This window comes from Ambystoma mexicanum, chromosome 1q (genome assembly GCF_040938575.1).
Source record: "Ambystoma mexicanum isolate Mex_15411 chromosome 1q, UKY_AmexF1_1, whole genome shotgun sequence".
Lineage (NCBI taxonomy): Eukaryota > Metazoa > Chordata > Amphibia > Caudata > Ambystomatidae > Ambystoma > Ambystoma mexicanum.
The window spans coordinates 240,962,065-240,987,379 of record NC_090922.1 but is presented as its reverse complement, the minus strand read 5'-3'; the positions used below and the strand labels follow the sequence as shown (position 1 = coordinate 240,987,379).

At 48.2% G+C, this 25,315-nt stretch overlaps 1 long non-coding RNA gene across 1 annotated transcript; it reads left to right on the top strand.

Annotated features, from left to right (window-relative positions):
* Positions 1-846: 846 nt before the first annotated feature.
* LOC138527048 (uncharacterized) lies at positions 847-22,023 on the top strand. Its single transcript, XR_011283804.1, has 3 exons — positions 847-993; positions 19,778-19,828; positions 22,009-22,023. It is a non-coding gene; the product is annotated as an uncharacterized lncRNA (long non-coding RNA).
* Positions 22,024-25,315: the final 3,292 nt, after the last annotated feature.

Sequence of the window (25,315 nt, the reverse complement as noted above, 5' to 3'; positions counted from 1 at the left end):
CAGTCTCGCTCCCCTCTTTCCTCCTATTCTATCTTGTTTGCTTTTTCCTCTTCTTATCTTCCTTTCTGTCACTTTCACATGACTCGCTCTCTCCCTTTCTCTCCTCTTTGCTATTGGTGTAGTCTCGCCCCTCCCCTTTCCTCCTATTCTATCTTGTTCGCTTTCTCCTCTTCCTGTCTTTCGTTCTCTACCTTTCACGCGTCTCTCTCTTTCTGCCATTGGTGCATTCTTGCTCCCCCTGTTTCCTCCTATTCTAACTTGGTCGCTGTTTCCTCTTTCTATCCTTTTCTCTCTTTCACATCTCTCTCTCTCTCTCTCTCTCTCTCTCTGCTATTGGTGCAGTCTCCCCCTACCCCCTACCCCACTCCCTCCTCTCTTTCCTTGTTCGCGTTCTCCTCTATCTTTCTCTGTCTTTCACTCTGGTTCCCGCTTTGTTTCTGGCTAGGCCTTTCTCCATGTTGCCAGCACATTTATTTTCTTACTCTCCATATCCTATGCTTTCTCCCACTTACCTTTTCGCCCTGTGTTTACCTTCCTCTCTGTCCCACTCGCTGGACATCTCACTTTCCTCCACCCTCTCCCCCCGGCCCCCCAGACTCGCCCCTCTTCCTCTCACTTTATTTCACTCTCCTCTCGGCGCCCCCTCTGACCCCGCTCCTCTTCTTCACACTCCCACCCCTCCCATACCTCCCCTTGAATTAATATCTCCCTGGCTCACGGTCCAAAATAAACGCCAGTAAACCCTTTGTCCTCGGGCTCTACGTGCCTCTCCCTGCACCCCCCCCCCTCCCCCGCCGCACTCTAGCCCCCACTTAAAATCCTGCCCTACCCTGGTCCAATTGTGTGCGCTTCGCGAGGTGCAAGGGCGGGGTCCAGTGTCCCTCGGCTAAGCCCCTTCCCCCAACGGTGGGGGTGATGGGTACAAAACCTGCCCGGGCCCTCCCCGGGCCGTCATTCCAACACTGCTCCATCCGTCCCAAGCCCCGCGCACAGGTAAGAGGTGGAGGGGCTGCAAGATAGAGGTGGGCGAGGGGCTGCAGCGCGCCTTTCAGGGGGCCTCGCTCTCACACTAGCTCAGGGGCCACCGATGCCCTACGTCGGTGTGTGAGGACCCATTAAGAACATTCTAGAATGCCAGAGGGCCCTCCGACTCGAGAGTGTCGCGTGTGCCAGGTAATTGTACTGCTAGAGGAAGCCCACAGCTGTATAGTACGGATGCAGCCTGCCAGTGCCCTTATCTGTTATAGCACAGACCGACAGGAGCCTGTGAGGACACCTATGCAATATTTTCACTAAGAGAGCCCACTCTCAGCGGCGGTGCCAGAGAGGGGATGGGGTGGGGGGCGTGACCCCATATCATCCTGCCCTACCTGTTGCCCAGTGCACCCCAGCCTCCTGCTGCACCCTATTATTCGCCCCCACCACTGCCCACATCCCCGTATCGTAGCAGAGCCACTGGGCAAACGAAACGCAGGTCACTGAGCGGGCTCCAGACTCGAGGGTGTGTGATAAAAGGAAAGGCCGAGTGAGCCCCCGGGTAGAGAGCCCGCCTGGACGCCCATGATACACAGAGCCAGGCCTCTTCCGTGCGAGGGCCACGAGGGGACACTTGGCAGCCTTCCTGAGTGGAGCCCCCATTGGGGGGCGGGGGGCACGCTGACTAGACCTGATCCCACGCAAGACGAAGCGCGTGGCTTCAGAAAGGTGGCAGACAGGCTCGGACTGGCCTCTAGGGCAATGCCCGAACCGAAAACGTAAAATGCTGGTGCGGAACAGTTTTTTGGTCAAAGTGGGAGGGAGAGTTTGATGAGTCGCTTCGCTCCGCGGCTACTGGTTTGGACCAGTGTTGCTGAATAATATTCTTTACATTGCAGTTTTCATCGCACGTTATCAAAAAACGCCCCCTTCGGTACTAGACAAACAGTCTGTCACTAAAGGAAGGGATTGCCATTTGCAACTGTGGGCCACTTTTTCATCGGTGCCCGAGACAATTGTATGCCCCAGTCAGACCCCCCTGGTGGCGGGTCTCCTGTCATGTCGAGGGTGAGCTGGGGTGCAGGCACAGCCCCTCTCTATCACTTAAGTGTGCCGAATCAGGGATTGTGCACCTTGTTGAAAAAATATAACGGCAGAGTGGAACACTATAAAATGTACAGTTAGCGCACAACAGGGACACATCCTGTAATACCAAGCTCATTAAGGATTGTATCGCTCACTATCAAGGTGTCCTGTCGTGCAGACAACTGACACTTGCACCACAGTTATAAGGGTTCGCCCAGGATTACAAAACCCAAAATTTGGCCAGAAATAAGCAATATATTGATTCACCGAATCAATTTCACTGAAAAACGAAGTCAACTTTTTTCTTTTTCTTTTTTTTTAAATGGGGGGAGACCCCCGCAGCCCCACTTACCTCTTCCTAACTTATACCCCTAACCCACACCCCACCTATTATGCATCACACATATACCATTTCGCCTACCATTTTTGGTGAAATGGAATCGGTGAAGTCTCATTAGGTGAAATGGTATTCGGAGAAATCTACGGTAACGCAGAATCAGTCTTTGGCGTCAGTGCATCCTTAACGTGCGGCCACACGAGTGTGGCGGCACCTGAATAAGGCTGGCGGCTTTTAAATCAGGGCAGTCGCAGAAGCCCGTCTCCTTATTGGGTGAACTCGCCTAGAAACGGGACTTGGATCCCACGATTGATGCCTAGTGAGCTGCCCAACATGGAGGCTGAAGCTGGTGCAGCAGGCACAGCTCTGCCGCCCGCACTGGCTACTGGTGGTTTTCTGCATGAAGCACAAGCTGGCCGTGACGTCTTCAGTGCCGAGCTGTGCGGGGCAAGGGCGGGCCGCTATATCCGGAGGTGTGAGTGGCAGAACCTGAGGTACTGAGGGGAGCTGAGCCACGGAGGCCTTGCCGCTTCTGGAGGGCGGTACCTGAGGTGGCTGTGGTACCGCTCACACCACTCAAAGAGCCACGCCGGCATTGCCTGTACCCACATGTCTTTCATTGTTGCGCAGCATATTACGTATTTGTTTGTGTTGCCCACTTATTTGGGAGCTTGTTTATACATGAAACCATAAATGGTAAAGCTGATGAGACAGGGCACCTCTGTTGCAAGATGGCAGTTTCATAAAGCCCTCACCAGCACAACAGTCGCAGAAATGTAGGGAGTCACTCACCCCCAGCTAATCTAGTCCCCCCCCATACACACCTCCTGGAGCAAAAGCAGATCCGTATATCATCATCATCTGGGGGGGGCGGGGGGGTAGAACTGAAAACACTTGGGGGACAAAGTTACATTATCTCCAAAACCAGACAGGTGTGTGGGCTCCAGGGCAAGAGTGGTTGCCCACTGGCCTATGGCATCTCTGGGGACTCCAGGAGGGCGGAACACACCTCGCTGTGTCTACAGTTAATCCCATCACCAGACTCGCATGAAGGAGGAATCAGGGTGCCCCAGGGACTGGGCAGGAGGGGGTGAGGAATCAGGGGGCAGAGATGAGAGATCATGCAGTGGGACGAAGGGGGCAGGGGCTTATGATTGACGTGTGTCACATCAAGGGGGTGGGTGGTTATGAATGACGTGCGCCACATCAAATAGCGTCTGAATGTGATAATACATGAAAGCATCATGGCCATTCAAAGCATCATGGCCAGTCTACGGTCATGGGCATGGCTCGATGCCACCTACCGCCTCAACCATAGGGCATTGTACCCACCGAACAACCCCATCCCACTCATCCACATGAACCCAAATACAGCCCATGCCCACCCACCCTGAACCCAGGTTACATTGCCACACAACTAGTTTATCAAGGAAGCTTCTGCGTCCCTCACCTCATGACCAGTCCAAAGAATGACCCGCACAAGGATGCTGCATTCCTGGCCTGCCTCACAAAACCCACTGATGCCCCCTGAATATCCCACCCACAAGGCCCTAGGAAATCACATTGACCTGCCAGCCCACTGATGATCTGTGAAACGACCACTGCCCACCAGCATAGCCTCCCCCTCCGCCCGCCCCATATGACCGGTTCCGATATGACCATGACCTGCCAACCTGCTGGACCTAACTATCTTCTTGCTGAAGTACCATCGACCAGTGCCAGCGGGCAACAGCCAGTACCAAGGATGGCGCTGGGTTCCACCATACCCCCCACGAACAGCGCCCAGGTGCCCACTAGCCCAGCTTTCCACTCTACAAGCCACCAAGATAAAAATAAAAGCGTGGCGATGGAAGTGAATGGGAGGCCGCAGCTTTATAGTCATAGTTCAGAGAGAGGCAGCCCACGCCTCTGCAACGTTACAAAGCCATTCTAGCTGGTTGTGTATAGTATTGCACGAAAAGATAGAATACACAAAACTGAATGAACAAATAGTGTGCTTTCGCCTGGTTGAAAATACCGAATACCAAAATACCGAGCTAGGGGAGCGGGTGTTCTGGGGGTATCCCCCGCTCCCCTAGCTCGGTATTATGTGCTCCGGAGGTCACTGGGGTGTCCCCCGCATACATTACATGTGTGGCGTGGGACAAAAGAAGAAAAACAAGATCGAGTTACAAAATGCGGACAAGCGGAGTTCGCAAATGTATAACTCGACCTTTTGGTTATCGACTTCATAACGTACATCCGTTGTGTATAATGCAAATGCTGCTAGCCTCATGAGGTCAGCAACCTGTGGCTCTCCTTATGTTGTCTACTACATCTCCCATGATCCCTCACCATTGACTATGCTGGCTAGAGCTGATGGGAATTGTAGTCCAAAGCATCTGGAGATCAAAAGGTTGCAGGCGGCTGCCCTAGAGCCTGTAAAAGATGTGGTGGGGGAGGGTTGGAGAGACAAGATGCAAAACCGGAGGAGTTTCTGAGGGCAGACCTAAATAGCCTATTCTCTGTGGTCTGGTATCTGCAGCCTTTGTCTCACCAGATGTTTGACTCCCGTCTGTCCCGTCTGTCGTAGCCAGTCTAGTCAATGATGAGGGATAATGGGAGCCGTAGTCCCAAACATCAGGCGAGCAGCCACTTGTAAATCCCTGTAAGGTGAGTTGTGTTGGGGGTATTTAGGGTGAGTGTATGCATAGGGGGGGGGGGGTCAGTAAAGTGCTGGGTTTCCTACCCATAGGTGGGTGGGTGCAGGTGTGTGTAGCAGGCAGGTGGCCAGGGCATGGTGCTAGAGTGCGCGCGGGAGGAAGGTACCCCCAGCAGTGCATCTGTAGTAAGAGTACAGACCCACCAAATGCGCGTGGTAACAATGCAGGCAGATTGGCGGAGCCCAGGCTGCACAGGCGTCTCCAAGCTCTGGCTCCTCAGATGTTTTGGACTACGACTCCCATGATTCCCAAACATTGGCAGTGCTGGCTGCGGTCCAGAGGCGTTGTAGTCCAAAACATCTGGAGAGCCAAAGGTTGCAGACCCCAGAGTTCTGTGGTAATAATATATATTGAGGGGAAACTAACACAATTATAGTAATAGTGCAAACTGAGTGTCCCGGTGTTGCTGGGACTGTCCCGGAATTGGATGCTCTGTCCCCCTTTGTCAAGATTATGTTCCCATTGGAAACTGCAGGGGTCCCGGTTTTGGGTAGTAGGTCTTCACAGCTGGCAGGCAGGAATGCGCAATCTGACACAGAAGAAACATCCTTCTCCAACCGCGGCTGAAGTGTAGCGCCTTGACAGCCACTTTCAATAGTTAGTCCTTTTATGTTAGTTGCCCCGTCCCGGTTTTTTACCTTTTAATTTAGGTCCCCCTACCAGCTATTTAGCATTGGCACGGGTGGGCGGGCGACCGAGAGGTCACTAGGGCAAGGCTCTTACCGACTTGCTTCCAAAAAGGGACACGGCCTAGGAAAGAAGCTTTCAGGCCAAGGCGGGGAGGGAGAGCAAGGGGTAGAACTAGGTGCCGCTGAGGGCACCAATCTTCCTCTGAGCGTGCTCCAGGCCGTGCCCAGTTGCACAGTGACACGCTCTGGGTGTGAAATGTTAAATGTTAAAAGTATTTGTGGGTCGACAGAACAATGCCCACAGCTGACCCCCAGGCTTCAGGGAGCCTTAAAATAAGCGCGTCATTCGCAGCAGCTGCCAGACCCCTGGAGTGAGGAGGACCGGGGATACCCACTCCCCATAAGGCAGGCACCCACGGGGACTCAATCTATGCAGATGGGGTGGGGGCAGACACCCAACCCTCTCCCCAAACATGCCTAGGAACCGCAGAGCCCCTTCTGCCAGCAGGCCCGTAGAAGTTACAATTCGCAGGGACCTCTGAAGGGCCGAATGGGCTGGGGTAGAATCCGTCAGTTGTCAGTCATATCCCGACAGGGCATCAGTTTGTCAGAGACACAGCCCTGGAGGGCAATCTCTCTGTTGCTGCGCGTGGGCTGTCCCCGTGCCGCCTCTTCCTGGGAGAGGCGCTGGATGGCGCTATACTGCGTATTGTGCATACGCAGGCCTTTCTATCACACGCTTGGGTCTTCTTGGCGCAGTGAATAACAGGGTGGTTGCCAGTCACCCGAGCTCAACTGTAACGGGAAAGGGTGGGACAGGGCCTGCCAATCCACGCAGCTCTCTTTCCGGAATGCACCCCGGCGGGAGAGCGAGGCTGGCGCGCGAGCCTTGCCTCCCGGCGCTAATCTCGCCCCGGCTGCACCTGCTGTGCATGTCCCGCCCGGGCATTGTTCGCGTGCACATGCGCTCCACAAATAGACCTGACAAAGCCTGGGCGGGCCTGCTTTTGGGGAGCGGGAGGGGTGTATTGTCTGCACCAGCATTTCATGCCCTAAAGAGGCGAGGGGCCGAGCTCCAACTCAGAGACGTTTTTATGGGAGGGCAAAAGGGGCACTTGCCCAGGGCCCCCACCTTGGAGGGGGCCCCACAGGGCTGCCTGATTTAAAGAAGTAAGATTCCATTGTTCACCAGTCTTAAATAGCACATGTCAGGATAATTTATGGGGTGCTGCTGAGGCTCTAAACCCATTGCATTTCTGTTTTGACAAGTACATTTTGCCTTGATCAATTCATTATGTATTGCTTTCTGTGTTCACTGTGTTATACATAGTTTGTGTGTTCATTATGGCACAACTCTGCAGCATTCTTTCCTTCCTCTGGGAATTATGTTGATCATGTGCAATAGGCAAGGGTGAAATGCATGTTGATAAATTGAATGCCACAATGGTTCAGAAGTTACCTCAGTGTGTGAAGCACCCATTGCAGAGATGTGTTCATATGCAAATTAGAATATCACATTCCAGCAAGTCTGGCTGAGCCTTTCCTATGTCTGAAGTTTATAAACCTGCCTGCATATGTACTTGGTTTTGCAGAACAACATCTGCTATTATCAGCAATGTACCTGCACCAGATAGGGGTTGCTATAAAAACGAACATATCATCCGTATGATGAAGGTCCAGAAATTGTTTTTTTCAGATGGGATGTTGTAAAACCTAGGCAATCGCCTCCAACAATGGCATAAACGGTTAGTCCAAGAGATGAACAAGTATCCAAATTCAAGACTATGGAACGAAAGCATTCATGCTTGTATCCTGGATTTGCCAGCAGACAATACAGTGATCCTGGTCAAATCATCTAATATATCTTACATTACTGTGCTGTCTTCTGTGAGGTGTGCCTTTTTGCAAGCTGGTGATTTGATTTGTTTATTTATATAGCACACACAGCCCAGAGGCATCTAGGCGCTTAAGCGCTGGTATCGTTTAGCCCATTACTTGATCTTTCTTCTTATGTAGGCCATTTGGGTGGAAGGGTTGGTAGACAGAAAATACCAGACCAAATGTTGCAGGCTTCAGGCAAGCATATTTTAAGGTCTGCTTGTTTTACACACAACAACGGTTTGCTTTTTGGTAAAAGTGAAAGGTTTTTATGCATCTATAAATGAAAATGTTACAAGCCATAGTTTTGGAAGTATTTAAAGCTTTAAAATACAAAAGACAAACCCAGATTAAATTTGTTAAATCACATCGATTGATATGCTGGTACTTATATACTTCCCTTGATGATGGAGAGAATGAAGCTAGAATCATTTCAATTTTGCATAACACCCTTCTATAATACTTTGTTTAACAATGGTCATGTTTGGTAACGTGATTTGTGCACTTTCTAAGTCTGTTTTTATAAAAAGAGATTTTTTTTAGTTCATGGTAAGAATTGGAAAAGTAAGTGTTCAAATGCAGAAATTGCAGAGTTGACATGAATCACAGCTTCACCCATTGACCCTTTAACTAATGTGTGATCCCGGGCATCTCATTTAATCTTGTATTGCGTAACCTCTCAATATTGCCAGTCCCTAAAACTTTCAAAATTGTCAGCCCTTCAGAGTGATTTCCTTCTCAGGGTATGATCTTCATAAACACCTTATTCATGGTTTCACTGGCTATAGGGTTGCTTCCACTATAATAGTGAGCATATTTATATCGCACACCACAGGCATTTCGTCCTTTGATATCTAATGGCAACACTATTTGAAAACCATATCCCACTTCTAATCCGTCTGTCTCGATAAAAAGACACCTTCCTGGTAGCTTCTAATCTGCATCCGCTATCCATGCTACCATATGTGTGTTGCTTTCTCCTTCCTTCCAATTGGTCTCTTCTATCCATGCATGAGCACTTTTGCATTCTGTGAGGCAGTTAATGTGAGTTCTCTATTATAGGTTACATGTACCTTTTACATACGATCCTGCATTAATACTACAGGCTGCATACCTTCCTGGATGCTAAAAAGTATCCTGTATGTACTAGAACAGTAACCCCTTTGTAGACTGCTAATGTTGGTCTTCAAATGCTACTTGTTTATCATTCTCATTAGAGCAAGAACGAAGAGGGTAAGGGACTTAAATGGAGTGTAAACGTGCTCATTATGCAGTGAGACATCATATCAACCTATAGGTTGGGAGCGCGACAGGTGGGGTGCGGGGGGCGCGACCAGTATTCTTCATCCCTTAATTCCTTTGGTTTGGTGGAGGGGGCCCCAAAGATGTGCATGCCCAGGGCCCCAAAAGCGCTTAAGGTGGCCCTGCTCCAACTGATACCGTGCAAGCCTCAGACTACCCTGGTGGAGTCTCACTCCTACCCCATCACGCCCCCACCCAACCACTTCCACGGAGCCTCACTTATCCACACACTGATCTCTTGCAGTTCAGTTGGGCCGTAGAACTCATTTACACGTCACAGGTATCGTGCACTTCAATGGGGTCTCACTCGCGCCCTTATCACTCATTCCCACATCACTCGCTCCTCCTCCAATCGGTATATCACACTTCATTGGAGTCTCACTCATTCACACATATCTGATCTCAAACACATCCGTGGGGTCTCACTCTTTCCCTCACGGCGGACCTCACAGACTTTACTACAGTCTCGCACATCCTTAAATCAGAGGACCGTGCACTTTAATAGGGTCTCACTCACCCCGCACCAATGGTCACATACACCTCAGAGTGTTCTCCATGATCCTCAAAGCAATACCCTAATAGATTTCTCTCATTCCCCGCCTCACTCTGCTCATAAGGTCCAATGGGGACCCTCCCATTCCCCATCACTGCCACCATACACTTCAATAGAGTCTCAGTCCCCCCTATGGGGCTCACACATTCCAATGCACTCTGTCATCACTGGACTTCTGGCGTCTAATTGCCCTTGCACCGCGCATGTGCAGGTGCGATGTTGGGGCAAAGCAACCAGGCGTTCTAGCCCTTTCCCCGTTCCTGATGAAACCCCACTTCTGCCCCACCAAGCGTAGAGCCTACCCTGACCAACAGGGTGCAGGGCCAGGCAAGCCACGCAGAAGCGCTGGACTCCCGCCAGCCGCCCCCCAGCATTCCCAGCAAGCAGAGGCCTGGGCACAATCCTTCAGCACCCTGGACAGCGTCGCCCTCCAGCTCCCACTGTCTCACGGTCCTAACCCCTCATTCCTTAGGGAGACGAGCAGTCTCCCCTCGTCTTTCAATTGACCTGGTATTTCACAGCTTGTTTTGCCGCATACCTTCCTCCAGGCTATCCCGCATCCCTACTTCCGTTTTATTTCTCTAGTCCTTAACCTTTGCCTTCAAGAGGTCAAGTCCTAAAAAAAAGGTGGGGGACTCATTAATATACGAATTGGATGTGGTGTCACCCGAAATTAGCATACCAAGTTGCCTTCTGCAGAAAGGGGGACTTCTGAAAAAAGTGGGGGGACTCTGTCCACCAGCGTGTATCCTCGGCTTGAGAAGTGTCATAGTCCTCAAAGAAAGATAGTCTGCAGGGTTGCCCAGAGCAATGCCAGAGGTTAGGATTAATTCTAAACCTTTCAGCCATCACCTCTTCTCTTTTGCTGTACTCTGCAGTGCCCGAGCACTCACTGGTTGGAGGAATGATACGTTGGATGGATTGCAGTTGTACAGGGTTAGTTGGCTGAGCTCAGCTGTTTAAGAGGAATCATTGGCTGGACTCTGACGTTTCTGATGATTGATAGATCGGATTGCAGGTTCACTGGCTGGACTCCACTGTTTCAGATAATTGATTGGCTGGACTCCAAAGTGTCTGAGAGTTGATAGGTTGCTTGAAAGCTGAGGTTTCTGACGGTTGATTGGCTCCAGGCCTTTGTTTCAGAGGAATGATTGGTTGGACTCTGGTGTTTCTGAGGATTGGTAGGTTGGACTGCAGCTGGTTGGACTCCTTAACATACCATTATGGTCCAACTGTGCTCTATGATGTCATACTTGTTTAAGGTAACTCTACTGTGTAAAAAAAAACGAACGGGATGCACTCTGCAGTGCCAGTGGTGTGGCATTTGTTAACGATATCCCCAATAATAAATGAGTCACAAATGCTGGCCTGACCCTTTAATTGGGGAGAGAGGCAGACGCAGTGCCCCTTTTCCCATAGCAACCCTCAAGAAGATGGGCAAGCATGCACGTGACACTGGGCAAGCATTCATGTGGTGCTGGGCAAGCATGCATGTGGCACTGGGCAAGCATGCATGTGGCACTGGGCAAGCATTCATGTGGCACAGGGCAAGCATGCATGTGGCGCTGGGCAAGCATGCATGTGGCGCTGAGCAAGCATTCATGTGGCGCTGGGCAAGCATGCATGTGGCGCTGGGCATGCATGCATGTGGCGCTGAGCAAGCATTCATGTGGCGCTGGGCAAGCATGCATGTGGCGCTGAGCAGTCAAGTGCGGTGGGTGGGTGTGAACTATCGTTCAGATCAGTGAGAATCAGGGCAGCACCAACATAGAAGTGACGGGGGTCACAAGTGAGAAATGGCGGTGGCGCATACACTAGCATGCATGGGAGTAATTATAGTGGGGGACATGGGGTTTTGTCCCCCCAACTTCTGTGGAATGCTTTTTTGTTCCCCCCATCTTTTGAAGGGAGGGCAGGGGGGTCCTCACATTGCTCTGTATCAATAGAGCATTAACATGTGGGCCATAAGGCACTGATGGGAGGGAGGGGGGTACTATTATCAGGAACTTTTGTCCCTTTAGAAATGTGAATGGGACGGAATGATCAGAAGTGAGAACGGTGCATAATTTTGCATGCTTTATGAAATAATGACTATGGGCCTCATTACACGGTAGGTGGTAAGGGTTTACCGGTACTGGTATTTTACCGGTACCGGTAAACCCTTACCGCCTTACTACGAGGTCCCTTTGCGGGTTGGTACATTAACGCCTGCTTTTAGCAGGCGTTAAAAAACGAACCCGCAAAGGGACCGGGGTGCTAATTACGGTACCGCAAATTGCGGTACTGTCATTAGCGCCTTCCCCATTCCCATTATGCCCTATGGGGCCAAAATGGGCATGGGGAAGGGCAATGGAGGAAGGAGGAATTACCGCCTTCCCAACCTTGGAATAGGGCGGTAATTCCCCTTTCCTCCAATGCGGTACCGGTAAATTACCGGCATGAACCATGGCGCTTATAGCGCCATGGTTTACCACCTACTGTGTAATGAGGCCCATGCCTTTAAAACCTAAGGGGGATATGTTAGGCTCAAATTAATCTACATGATGCTATTGTGACTTTGCATGCAGAATGGGGAAAATGAAACGAAAGCCATACTCCCATTGCTCAACATATTTCTATGACAATGTCTATAGTGTATGGTTAGTTTACTATGAAAGGTTAGTTTATTATGTAATGTGGTTTGCTTCCAAGGCATTGCTATAAATAATTATTTAAGCACATGAAATGTAAAGCAAAACCTTAATAAATATCTATATTAACTAAACCTGGAAAGATGTGCGCGGTCGGTTAAATTGTCCACATCCCAATTTCACCATTTAACCAAGCGTGTGATCCTGAGCAAATCATTGAATCACATTGTGCCTTTTCTGCAGCTCTGCAAGTGATTCTGATTCACTTCAAAGCTTATGTTAATGTATCATGGTATTATAATGGAAAAGCCTAATGACTATAGAGTTGCTCCACATAAAACTATAGTGCAATTTAGGTATTTTGGACCACAAAATTATTTGTCACTTGGCTTATTTATGGCAACTTATTCTAAAGTCACTTCCATGCTGCCTCCAAGTATCAAAGACTGATGATGCGCCTTTCAATGTCCTTTTCTGTGAAGTCATTTCTGTTGGTGCCATCCATATAATAATTAGGAAGTTTGCATGTATTTTGCCTCAGAGGGCTTGGACAGAGCTCTAATAGTTGAGTTTTGTGCATCTTGAATGATCCTGCAGTTTAATTTTTTTTGTTGTGTGTTAAAATGCCATCTTCCACTATTGTTATCAAAAAAGTAGATTGGGCCAGGGGTGTGCGGTTTGGGAGTGCCAAAGAGACCATGTGGAATTCCACACACTGCATTTTGGTGCTCCCTCCCCCTGCCCCCCACACACTCTTACAATGCTGGATACTCCCCTGCTTAGTTTGGTAAGTGAAGCAGTTTTTGGTGGCCTGTAACTTGAACCATGACACTCATTTACTCATTTGCACCAAACCGTCCTTAAAAAGTTTCTGCAAAACTGAAAATACTGTTTGCCAGTTTGGTGAAGATTATTTGTGGTGGCAGGGGAAGGGCTCTTAAACGTGTGCTTTTAACACAAAATCCCATACGATTCCTTCTGCGCACCGAGAGCAAAAACTGCTTAACAAAAGTTTACCATGTTTGGAAGACGTATAGCGCTCAGCTTCATTTCACAGAATTTGCAGAGTACGACAGTCCTGGGTCACAGGTTTTCTCAGCTTGACTCTTTCCACTCTACTTGGGGAGGGCGCACCTTTCGCCAACTTCATTTTGATATTGGGATGGTGGTGCTTTAGTAGCATCTGAAAAGTGGCAAGACTAATTTTAGAGGCGTTGTAGAGCTGTGCTTGCCACAGAGAATGCACCATTTGTTATTGTTTGTGTGTCTTCATACCTGGGGCCTTAATGTGTACTGGGAGCTGTGCTCACATTGTCCAAGTGTGACACGCGCCCTCACTAGGGTCAGCCAACAGCCCAGCCCCCCAACAAACATACATAAACACAATTAAAAATTATAAAAAAACAAAAAAAAGTACCCCAGCTCTGCTTTCAAATGTCACCCGGGCCACGTCCCATGTTACAGCGACCTAACCTCGCACTCATACACTTCCAGACGCAGGGCATCCCACTGCCCTGAATGTGATGATTGTGGCCCCCCTCCACCTCCAGACAGAAACCAGCAAGCTGAATGAGCTTTCTAGTACCTTTCTGTGTGTCGCACAAACACAAAGCCCGAAAGCGATTCTCTGGGCTGCGGCCCCTGGAAGTGCTGCTGCTAGTGTGGCAGCACAGGCGGCAGACCCTGCAACACCCAGTTCAGCACCCTGGCTGCTGACTTTCAGTCAGGCCAGACAGGGTGAGGAACCTGACATACGTAGATGGTAGTTCTGGAGGTGATTCCTTACAGGATGCTACAAGTATCAAATCTGGTAATGCATCAAGAACTTAATAGCCTTGAAAAAGACATCATGTCGAAACACGTGTTGGCTGGTCTTTTGCACACGAAAATCAACTGGATTTAACAAGCCCACTTAAGACTATATGACTTTTAACTCAAGCATTACTAAAACCGAATAATCTTTTATAAAACATGTTGTAGAGCTGCATTTACCAAGCAAGAAGTGTGAGGGGTTTTCTTCTTTCTATTGGAATTAAGTTTGTGAATGTTATGTTGTGTCACTGGGTGCATGGCAGGCTGGCTGAAGATGTGTGGGGGCCCAATTGAATTTAAAAATATGCCACCGGTCTTATGAAAGTTATAAAAGAGTGTCAGCAATGGACTCTTGTGGTGTTGTAGTTTCGTGTTATCCCTCAAGGATTTAGGTTGTTTGACCGAGGTACAAAATCACGGCGGAATTGACCATAGTCATTTTAGCTGCAAATACGTTTTACCTTGGTACAAAAAAACAAACCATGTCCCCACAAACCACCAGTACACTCATAACACCCCCTACTTACCTTTTCTCCATCCGCCGCCTCTCCTGTACCCTGCAGCTTCATATCCATCCAACTAACGGCGGTCGGATCTGATGCTGCAAGGTCCCTTTTTCTTCTTTTTTTGTTGGGTCCCCTGCCACCAATGCTGAGGAAGCGGGGGACATCCCTGCAACTGCCAAAGCCAAACATATTGAACTTGGGGAGCGGGGGACACCCCTGCAACCCCAGCTCTTCATGTTCAGTATCTTCGGCTTCGAACTAATGGTGGTGACCGAATTCAGTCAAATCTACCATTCGACCAAATTCTTTCAAACAATTTGGCCGAAACAATCCCTAAGAGCCACCATCCGCCCTCCCTCCTCCCCACCCCTGTCCCCCCCCCAACATTTTTAGCAAAGTTACTCCACTGCTAGCATGAAGTCTGTGGCAAAGTAGTCTGTGAAAGGGAATCCATAATCACACGAGCATGCCCATCTAGACAGCAAGGGGCCCAGGCAACGAAGAAAGGCACCTTGAAAATAAAGTGCCTCGAGTGCCTCAATGCTGGAGGTGGATGAATATATAAATATAGCAGATATTGCCAGGCTCCTTCGCAGGAAGGGATGGCCATGATAATATTGGCGCTGGAATCCCCATGCTACGCTACAGTGAAACATAGCAAGGTGCAATGCTTACACCAGGTGCAGCGTGCCCTGTCAGGATTCACAACAAGCGCCCACTAAAAGCCCCATTGCTGGGACATTGGGAATCTCATCCAGTGGAAACACCTGGCCGTAGAAAACAAAAGGAGTCTGGAAGGAACCTGCAGTGGTCTCTACCCATCCAATCTGCAGAAACAGGGATTTACCAACCGGGAGCCGGGCACGGATACAAGAAGCACTGCACAGGTGCAATCAGAGGCAAACAGAGCTAAGTAGTGCCCAGCGGATGCAGGTGCCCAGTCATTGTGAGCTGTGGTGGTAACCCCAGGGCTCTCAGTGAATTCCAGCTAGAAGGAAAGAGGAGACTACAGAACTGAGGCTTGCCAGTAACTACAGCCAAGGAAAGGAACAGTGCTTGAGATCTCCAGGACCCCAGAGCCACGCCTCGCTCATGAACAAGTCCCTCAAGAAGTGCACAATGAGGAGCTGTCATGTGTGGCAGCAGGTGTTCCAATTCCACCGCCTGCCCGAGATATGGCAAAGGCTGCCCAGGGGCCCCCAGGAACATACTGACACATGCATTACTAGAGAGCCCCCATAACGAGCCAGGGTTGCGGAAACAGATGTCTCCCTGAATTGTCAGAAGGTGGATGGATTGACTTGATGTTTCAGCTGGTGAATTGGTTAGTCTCAACATGTCCCAGGGTTCAGGGGTTATAGGGTACAGTTTCAGAGGATAGATGAGGGCGAAGCAGTTTAGAGAACCACTCTGCAGTTTGAAGGGATGCGTGCACTCATTGTACACAGTGGTTTCAGGAAAGTGATTGTTTGAAGTCAAATGTTTCCTGGACGGCTGTTTGTATGTGTTAGTTTTACACCATGATTCATGGATTATTTGCACCGAAAAAAAACGGGATTTGTGCGCCATTCTACCCACGAATCCCCATTTGTTAAACAGGGATTTGCGGGCAGAATGGCGCACAAATCCCGTTTTTTTTGGCGCAAATAATCCATGAATCAGGGCCTATGTAGCGTGAAGCTGGCTGTTAAGTAATGGAGCATTGTGCAACAAGGGGCTGGGGCAACCAGCGTCAAACAGTTTACAGCCGTAGCAGAGACAGGAAAGCCTTGATTTGTCTTGCAAAACAAAAGAGCTGACAATGGCCTGTCATCAATGCAGGTGGCCCTCAAAACAGACACACGACAGCTCCTTCTGGATGCTGCCGCCAAAAGGGGTTCACCAATCCACCACCCCCTTTTCATAGCACCTCCTTGTTTCCCTTCACAAGGTCCACTCTGAATGTTCTGGTCTACATTGGTTTATACCATGTGCCTACAAAAGCCCAGGTTACAGAAAAGTACAAGCCAGTAGTTTTGAATCTCGGACTGTGCATTTCAGAGAAACACAGCATGGTCCTCAAACAAGCATTACCAAGAGCACACAGTCATTTTAAGATGCAGTTGAAACAAGTCAGCTGCAGAGAGAAATGTTTATTTCATGAGGAAGAATTGGCAATGATATTGGTATTAAATCAATTGAGCATATTTATGTACCCATTCATAAAGTTAAAAGAAAATAATCAGAGCCCACGAAGGGGGTGCAGTGATAGGGTAGAATAATACAGAAAAAACGGTCACTGTGTGCTGGTTTGTGATTAGGCTCGGACTGGCCTATAGGGCAATAGGCCTATAGGGCAATAGGCCCATGGTCGAACCATGGCCAAAGTGCCCACTTTATTGGCCAATGTGGCCCAGTTTGATGAGTTACTTCACTACACAGCTAATAGTTTTGACCAGTGTGGCTGAATACATATTCCTTAAAATGCACAATTTGCATCACATTGTATTAAAAAAACTTTCCCTTGTGTACTATTCAAACCGTGTTACAAAAGGGATGAATAGCCATTTGCAACTGTGGGCCATTTTTCTATTGGTGCCAGAGACAATTCTATGGCCCAGTCCGAACCTGTTTGTGATATTTGGTGGTTAATGTGATGTTCTTGGTAAGTGGGTGTGGGTGCAGTTTGTCTGGTTATCTTAGATTCTTGTTCTGTGTTGTGGGGTGTGTGTAGTTCACCGCAGTTTGTGATGGTCTTATGTTTTGTTGTGGTAGATATATGTTGTATATTGTTCTGTGTTTGTGGTGAGTAAGCAGAATATTTAAGAGTTGTTAGTGGGTTTGGGGACAATTGCATATTGTCTTCTAAATCCAATATATTGGCTACCCTCAAATACATGTGGATTCAATGTAATTGAGTACATTCTATATTCACCTAGATTCAATGCACTGGCTGTGTTATACATTCACCTACATTCAATGCAATGGCTACATTCTACATTCACCTGCATTCAAAGCAATGGCTGCATTCTACATTCACCTAGATTAAATGCAATGGCTACATTCTACATTCACCTAGATTCAATGCCATAGCTACATTCTACAGTCACCAAGATTCAATGCAATGGTCACATTCTACATTCACCTAGATTAAATGCTTTGGCTACATTCTACATTCACCTTGATTCATTGCAATGACTACAATCTACATTCACCTAGATTCAATGCACTGGCTACATTCTACATTCACCTAGATTCAATGCACTGGTTACATTCTACATTCACCTAGATTCATTGCAATGACCACAATCTACATTCACCTAGATTCAATGCACTGGCTACATTCTACATTCACCTAGATTCATTGCAATGGCTACATGCAACATTCATCTATTTTCAATGCACTGGTTACATTCTACATTCACCTAGATTCAATGCCATAACTACATTCTACATTATCTGAGATTCAATGCCATGGCTACATTCTACATTCACCTAGATTCAAAAGATAGGCTATATTCTATGCAGTTCTTCTAAGAGCAATAGATGGCCTAATCAACTACATTTTACTAAGCTCGATACATTGTCAATCCAATGGTCAACTAAAGAGCGCAGTGCCAATCAAAACATTGATAAGAGCAGTCGGTAGTAATGTAGGAGTAGCAGGGTTTTACAAGAGCACAGTAATTGCAGTGTTCCCCGCCCGTACCACTTTACCTAGTTGTCGCTGTAGGATGTCCCGTCAGGTGTCCATGGGCAAACAAGGAAATGAGAGCTGCCCAGGAGGGAGCTGCCCTTTACCTTGCGGCCCTTAGCCAGCTGCCTGGGCAAGGCTGCCCTGGGGAAGTTCCTAAAGTCGGGTGATTCCAGCCACGTGACACTGTACAGGCCTACCTGCACTGGTCTGGGTGCGCAAAGGGAAGGGAGATGTGGGTGGAAATAAATAATGAAATAGGGATACAGGGAGAGCGGGAGGGAAAATGAAATAAAAGACTGGCTGGAAGGGAGCGGGCACGGGCGAGGGAAATAAATAAACATTTTAAAGCTGGAGTCTATTTCTTCAGAGGCTGCATTCATTCAGCATTGCGATATCTACATCTCCACTGACCTTGGCGTTAGAAGACAACAGGGGAGGGCTTTTGTACATCTTAGGGTGAATTAGGTATAGCATGGCATCATGGGACACAACATATTAGATTAATCTGTTGATTTTCAAGATCGAGGAGGGTGGAAGCTGCTCTCCTGTATCATCAGACTTTAATTTGACATCATGATGTAATTATAAAAATGTTCACAGTCAATGGGTCTAAAAATATAAGAAGTTAGAAATGGTTTTTTGGTCTCATTAAACTATTAAGTTTGTCTACAGATCTAAGAGGCTTTTATTCACTCTACAATAGCACTGGGCGTGGTCAATGGGTTTAATGATTGAAGACATTACTTTGTGACATATGTGGACTCAGTTAATGAGTCTAATGATGTAACAGTGGATATTATTCTATGTGTCATTAGACACAGCCATTGGGATTAAATAAGTAAGTAAGTAGAAGATATTTGATGGCATCGCTAAGGGGAGGCATTTGTTGTTATGATCTAGGACTATGGGTGCTAGTATATGGCATCGTTTGACCAAGTCATTGGGTCTGATGATAGACGATGATCGATACTATTTCTTATATCAGTCAACATAGCGCAATTTGTTAGGATAAGGTATGATGAGCAAAAGACCTTGGCTCAGCTTGAAATTTAGATGTGGTAGGTTTAATAACTGTGTAATAGTAGCAAAAGCAGATAACGTCACTGGAACATACTCAAAACAACACGACGCCAGACAAAGCCCCAACCCTTCGTGTCCACACCCTCCATGTCTCACTTTGTATAGGTTTCCTAATAAATTGGAGTCTACAAGTGCAGTAAAGAATGAATTCCTTCATTTAAGTAGGTCCGACCTGATTCCCACTTATCTCCATACTGCCTTTATATGCAAGCAATCAATCAAGGATTTACAGAAACGCTTGCTGAACCTCCTAAATGTTATGATATGATAGGTCATTTATTTTTATGTTATTTATTTATCATTGCAGCTGTGTGCATTCATTATAATTAAATGTACGACTCCTATCAGGGCTCCTTTGAAGTGGAGTCAGCCTGCACTGGACTGTAAATGAACGGTATGATAGCCTGGGACCCTTGGCTCAGAAGACCTCATTGTTCTTACGAATGACTTAAGAGTATGGAAACAAATGTTTTGCATTATGACAAGTTGAAATCACAAGTGTATCATGCAGCTGCAGGAAATTCCACCCTGATTCTATGATCCCCAGCACAGCCTATGTTCTTTAGTTCCCTTCATTCAGTCTGACCATTTATCCTCTCGTTCCATTGCAGGAGATCTCCAGCCGCCGCGATCATGTCTGACACAGAGGAAGTGGATTATGAGTAAGTGAAGCGTCTCTACACATAAGAACCGTCATATCAGAGGGGAGCAATGTCCTGGGAATGAGAAGTCTACCCGGCCTCAGCTATGTTGCCAGCCTACGCCACTCTGATAAGAAAGACACACATTCAAGAAATCAAAGCGATTCACACCAAACCTGTCCCATCAGTTGCTGTGTTAGGGCCATTTGTGTTGCATATCACCATTGCCCTTGTAAAATCATTTCGGGAGACTCTTCACCATCCTTTCCCCTACTCTCCTGCCGGCCTCCCTTGGCCCTCCTCCTACACCCACCTGCGAGGCTAAGAACCTCAGGGTCATCTTTGACTCCACCCTTTCCTTCTCCGCACACATCTCTGAGGTCTCTAAAAAGTCAAATTTCCGACTGCACCTCCTCAGAGGTACTCTACCTTTCCTCTCCTTCCCCCAGAAGCTCATGGTATCCCAAGCTCTGGTTCTCTCTAGCTTGGCCTATTGTAACAGCCTCTTTCTAAATCTACCTGCCTCTACTCTCCGCCCTCTGCAACTAATCCAGAACAGGACTGCGAGACTTGTCCTTGGCCTCAAGCCCTGGGATCGTATCTCTCCAGCTCTGAAATCTCTTCACTGGCTCCCAGTGGATGCAAGGATTAAATTCAAAACCCTCTGCATTGTCCACAAGGCTTTCTGGGGCCTGGGTCCAAAATACCTTCAGCTATCCCTCCGCAAATACCTCCCCTCTCGAGCTCTTCGCTCCTCTACCTCCAACTCACTCAGGGTCAGTCGTTTTTCTAAGAAACGAGCTGGGGGTAGATCTCTGTCTTCAGCTGGGGCCTCCCTCTGGAACAGCCTCCCTGCGACTCTAAAACTTGAGGAGAACCATCTCCGGTTCCGGAAGCACCTCAAGACCTTCCTCTTTTCTTCTGCCTTCGCTCCCCCTCTCCCCTGCTGATCTGTTCTCTCTTGGCAACGTGCACTTGGCCACCCTCTGTCTTTTGGGCCCAGGTACCTGCTCATCCTGCCTCCCTCCCGCACTGCCTCTGGGCCACCCCATGCACTGGGATCTGTATCCATACAGCCCCCTCTTTTTCTTCCTGCACTTATCGGACCTACCCTGTCTGCTGCCTTAAACCTAGCACTTGCACATTGCTGGCTGCATTACCACTGTTTGTTGCCTTTATTATTTATTTATTGTTATTTATCTGTTTCTCCTCTCCCCTCTTCCATGCACTTTTCCCCTCCCCCCTCTCCCATGCACTTGCGCGTTCTCAATGTCACTGGGCCTAGTAAGATCGCTGTTTTGTTCTCCCCTGTTCCCCTCCCTTGCCTTGTCACACTCTGAAACACTTGTGTACGAGCGCGATAGGAATAAAATATCAATCAATCAATCAATCTTCCAAAATGTCAAAGTGGTGCGCTAGTGGGCAGTAAACCTACCCTTGAGAACCTCGGGCTCTCTATTGGGGCCAAACGGTCAAGCCTAGATAGACTGACCATAGAGAAATTGGACTGCTTGCTGATGGCATGCCAGACGCTCGCCGTTTGTGCGACTTTGCTTCCACGTTCTGATGAATACACATATTTTATGTAACTCTATCATCAAATCGAGACGCGTTTTCTCCTGAAAGAGCAGAATTCAGTTGCTTCTTTTAGAGGTGACTAAGAGCTTGAAGCAGCAGTAACAGTCAGTAGTAGAAGAGATGAAGTGTTCTTTCTGTGTTCTAGGTTCTTTAGGGTTCTTATTAATTCCATCTATTTTCTCTCTCCCTCTCTCCACTTCCCTCCACTTTCCTCTCTCTTGCCTTGTGTTTCTTTCCACATTCAACTTCTTTCCCTGTCTCTCTCTAAACGTACTATGTTATCTGCTATTCATGTTTTCTTCCACGTACTCTCTCCCTTTCTTTTGTTCATTTGTCCTTGTATTCCCTTATCTGCCACTCGGTCCCTTTTTGAATCTCTCTATTTCTCTATTTCTACCCTTGTGGTTGGTCTGGCCCTGTTTCCTCCTCTCTTTCTTTTTCTTTGTCTTTCCTTATTTCTATGCCTATCGTTCTTTTGTTCTTTCTTTCTTTCTTTCTTTTCGTTATCCTTCCTTCTCTCCCTCCTTCTTTCCTTCTCATATTTGTCACGTTGCCCTCCCTTGTCTTCTGATCTCCAAAACACTCTTCTTTTCGTCCCTTTCATATGATGTCATCACGTCCAGAGAGCAGCAGGAGGGTAAGTCTCTTTTATTTACCTCAGTATTCTTTTTCCAAAATAATGAATCTCAAAATTCGAAATCAACTTGCCAGTAAGAGCGGGAAAAAACAGGGCCTTTCAAATATCAATACTTTGGGTAAACATGTGTGTCGTTACTCATATACCTAAAGGACACGTGGGGGAATTAAGGCTCACAAGGCTTTGCAACGTTTTGCCATCTCAATTTTTGATTCAATGTCGTTTTTCCGACAGGAATTCCGCCGAAAAAACTCATAGAATTGTTTTATTTTTATTTGGGCGGGTTCCCTCCAAGCCTTCCCTTTCACTATACTAGTCCCCCCCCCCACCTCTTTTAACCCCTTACTCACACACCCTATATCATTCTTTTTTGGAGGAATTCCTTCGAAGTCAATGAATTCGAAGTAATTCCTGTCGGCAAAACAACAGGATACGCAGTTTTTATTAGGCTGCAGCAGGCCTACTCTAGGTATATTTATTGAAAATACACATGTACATGTCTGTACCCTTTATAGAAGAATACATGCACATACTTTTATTTGATAGTGCGTGTGTGTGTGTGTTCACTCCTGTCACCGAGATATGCATTGGATCCCTGCACCCATGTGGGTGGCAGTCTGGGGAGAGTCCATGGCCACATGGGTGCAGGCAGCAAAGACACGCTTGAGAGGGCCTGTCAGGGTAGGTAGCGGTTTTAACATTTTCACCTACTTGGAGAGGTGGAAAAGCAAAACATGAATACACACGTTCAGGCATTTGCAACTTTACTTAGGGAAGAGTAACACTGCCCCATGTCTTAAAAGATGGCTGCTAGCACCGCAGGGGATCCTGCGCCGGGCTCCTGGCAGAGGGGACCAGGGAACAGGGAAAGAGCCGCAGAGGTGCTGGATATCAAGTGCATTTCTTGCGGATCGGCACGCGCCTCAACCATACCTCCTGAATTCTCCTTTCCCACATTTTAAGGGTTGGCTGATCCCCAAGATTGCCTTAGGTTACCGGATGGGACAAGGAGAACAAAGGGTGCCAGGGACCACCACCTGCTCAGGCCATACATGGAGAATTCCTTGGGCGCCCCCGTTCATCCCTAGCCTTCTTTGTCTGCGGCCCCTAGCAACACAGGAGGGACCCCTTCCAGTGGATAGGCAAGGCCCCCACATATGTCAGTGAGAATTCCCCTACTGCTCGCATTCTATGCTAAGGGGCATACCATTGCTGCCCTCTAGAGAGATCCTGTCAATTGCCCTGGAAGATCTGCTCTGTGTCCCTTTCTAAAAAGGACCTGCTGATTATTTTAGAGAAAAGGACCTGTTCAACGAACAGCAGAGCTTTCAAGCAATAGACCGTGTAGACCACAAGACCACAGCTGCGGGATCCTGTGGAACTCATTGGTTTCCAGGAAGGCATTGCACGGCGACTGTCAAAGGTGCATGCTGACATGAGCCCACACCTTCAGTGTTGCAGCAGCTGGCACGCAAGTGGAAAACGCATTGATTCAGCCATCAGTTGCGCGGAGGAACCTTGCAGCCTTCAAAGCACTCGTGACTGCTATGATAATGCAAAAGACCCCAAGATGGCAGACAGCGCTACAGAGCTTTTGGGTTTCTATCACAGTGGGCTGGCGGACTAACCAATTTATCAGATTGTTCGGTAAAGTCTTCCTCATCCGTTGGACACAAATCGGACTCCCGTTCCCTTTCCTCCTCACCTGAGCTTGAATTTAACTTCTTTCTTCTGGCGTGGAGAGCGGGAAGTCTCTTCTTCTGTAGAAGGTAAGGTCGGCCTCGAAAGGAAGCCACCGCGGCTCCGAACACAGGAGGCACGGTGACCCCCCTCCGCGACGGACTAACAACGGAGTGAGGGGAAAAGCCAGAATGGCATAAAAACCCCTCCGGAGTACTTGAGCAGGCAGGAAACCGATAACAGGAATACTCGGGAAAGCACAATCCAACGAATATGCAAGGTGAGTGAAAGAGCACAAGAGGGACGAGCTGAATATTAGAAAGGAGCCGAGAAAGAGACAGCCAGGGAAAGGAGCGAAATCGGTGAAACCAACCGGGAAGAGAAACACTGGGAAGGCTAGAAGGAGAAAGAGCGCAAGGGAAAGAGCGCAAGAGCCAGGGAGCCCCAAAACAGCATGGGCGGAGCACCGCCAAGGAGAAACAATAGGGGAGCGAGAGCAACAGAGGGAAATCCGAAGTTGCAACGCGCCGAGCTGCCTAGCGTGTGGAAGTAAATACGCGAAGGCAGCGGCCATGTTGAAAAAGACTAGACCGCTAATACTGTCAGGGGGAAAACGTGGCGGCAAAAATCAATGGCGGCCCCGCTTCCACCTCTCCCACAGCCGCCAGTGCCCAGCGGTCGTGACAGTATGCCCCCCTCTAGGGCGATACCCCCCGGGCTTGCCGGGATGTAGGTTGTGGAACCGGTGTATCAAACGGGGTGCGTTAACATAAGATCGGGGTTCCCAGGAATCCTCGGACGAAGGGAAGCCCTTCCAATGTATAAGATATTCCAGGCGTCCCTTATGGTAACGGGAATCCCTGATGTGGGAGACTTCGTATACTTCAGAGTTAGGGTCGGGCGGAACGTGAAGTCTGGGAACTCTCTGCCTTCTCTCATCAGCCACATAAGAGCGGAGCTGTGAAGAATGAAAAGTCGGATGAACACGGCTGAGTGACTTAGGTAACTTGAGGCGGTAAGCCACTGGGTTGATCTTGGTCAGGATGTCAAAAGGTCCAATATACCGGGGGGACAACTTGGAAGGTCTGACCCATCGGGGTAGAAACTTGGTAGACAGCATAACCTTTGTACCTCTCTCCCACATCAGTACCTGTCTCCGGTGGCGATCTGCTTGGTCTTTGTATTGAATGCTTGCCTCTTTAAGACTCTGTTTGGCCGATAAGTGAGCTTCTCTCAGCTGTGCCAAACTGGATTCAATCGACGGGATAGGAGTTTCCTTCCAGAAAGTGGGTATAATAGATCTGGGATGGTATCCATATGTACAATAAAAAGGACTCATACCTAAAGAAGCATGAATCGTATTGTTGTATGAGAACTCGGCAGTTGGGAGAAGAGAAACCCAATTGTCTTGAGACTGGTTTACAAAACACCTCAGATATTGTTCAAGGGTTCCGTTTAGCCTCTCAGTTTGGCCATTAGTCTGAGGATGGAATCCAGAAGAAAGAGCCCTCTCAATACCCAACAGTTTGCATAAAGCTGACCAAAACTTGGATGTGTACTGGCTGCCACGATCGGATACAATCTTTTGAGGGAGTCCATGCAATCTGAATATG